The sequence below is a fragment of the Capricornis sumatraensis genome, chromosome 16 (genome assembly GCF_032405125.1).
Source record: "Capricornis sumatraensis isolate serow.1 chromosome 16, serow.2, whole genome shotgun sequence".
Taxonomy (NCBI): Eukaryota; Metazoa; Chordata; class Mammalia; order Artiodactyla; family Bovidae; genus Capricornis; species Capricornis sumatraensis.
This window is the reverse complement of record NC_091084.1, coordinates 79,948,376-79,949,794: the sequence shown is the minus strand read 5'-3', so window position 1 is coordinate 79,949,794 and position 1,419 is coordinate 79,948,376.

Here is a 1,419-nt window from a genome sequence, read left to right as displayed (position 1 = left end):
TGGCTTTTTTCAGCCTTCTGTCCCCTAGGGCTCTTGGAATAGCTACAAATGTCTTCAGAGTGTAAATGATTCTCAGTTGCTTTCTGGTTGTTGCATTTTTGTGTCAATTATGTCATTTTATTTACCTTTCCTTCCTTTAATATAAATTGCCCTTTGTCACCACAAACAGTAGGGAAATCAGGTCTCCCACTTTGACTCTCAGCAGTTTCAGGGACTCCCATAGGACAATGATGAGGTGTAAGAAATACTGGTTTATAGTTCCCATTGTAACAGAATATAAATGGCTACTGAGTTATACCAATTAAACAGTATTTATTTCTATGTCAGGAGTAAATCTGCACCACATAACACACAGACATCTCTAGTATGACCTTATCCAGAATTCAGAATCATTGATAACAGCGGATCCCGAGGGAATTCTTGGTTTTGTAGTTTGGGGGAAAGACAAGCTAGGTAGTTAACCATAACTATGCATTGACTAAGTCAGGTCAGTCTTATTAAATAAGACTCAGAAAGGTTTTGTTTAGAGACTGTGATTCCTCAGGGATAGACATATTCAACCATAATTTTCTGTTACCTCTGTGTTGAGTTTTGCTGTATCCAAATATATATATAGCAATTATATCTACTGTGTACCTTTGACTATTAATACACAAATAGGTATCTATATGTCTGTGGGGTGCTCAGATAGCTTCCACTTCTCCTTCTGGATGGTCTTCCATCATTTGCCATCCTGCTTTCTGCTCCAGGAGATGAACCTTCATGAACTAAGTCAACTAAATTTTCAAGGAGGGGAGGAAATACAAAGAAAAGATTGGGATCAGAATACCTATTTCTGTTACCAACTCAGGTTCAGATGCTCATCACTCAAAGGCAATGATCAAGGGGCAAATGCTGGTAAAAAAGAAAGGTGCTTTATACAGAAAAGCCAGCTATCTGGGGAGAAGGTGAACTCTTGTCTGAAGACCAGTTCCCAAGATCCTGCTCAGCCATGACAATTTGTAAAGGGAAAGTGGAGAAATAATCTTGGTGAATCATTAAAGTAAGAGGTTAGATTCTTCATCATTCTTCCATTGTGCACAGACTGCTGACTTCTCCTGGCCTCCCTTTGGATGCTGTTCTGCCTATGTGGTCCACCTACAATTGGATGCCAACTTGCCCATGTGGCAAATTTGCTAAAGAGAAGAGGGTTGGGGGTGGGTAGAAAGTCAATCATTCTTCAACTACATAACTCTTCATTCTTATTCTTTCTAACCCAGGAAAGAAATCAACAGGCTAGGCAAGCCATTGTGTGCATTCAGTAAAGCAAAAATCAGGAGTTAGGTTACATGTTGCCTAGTGATCTCATCTTTTAACATTGGGTGTAGCCCTAGAGTCAGACCTTTTAACTGGATCTCTGGATTAGTTAAAAAATGTGCA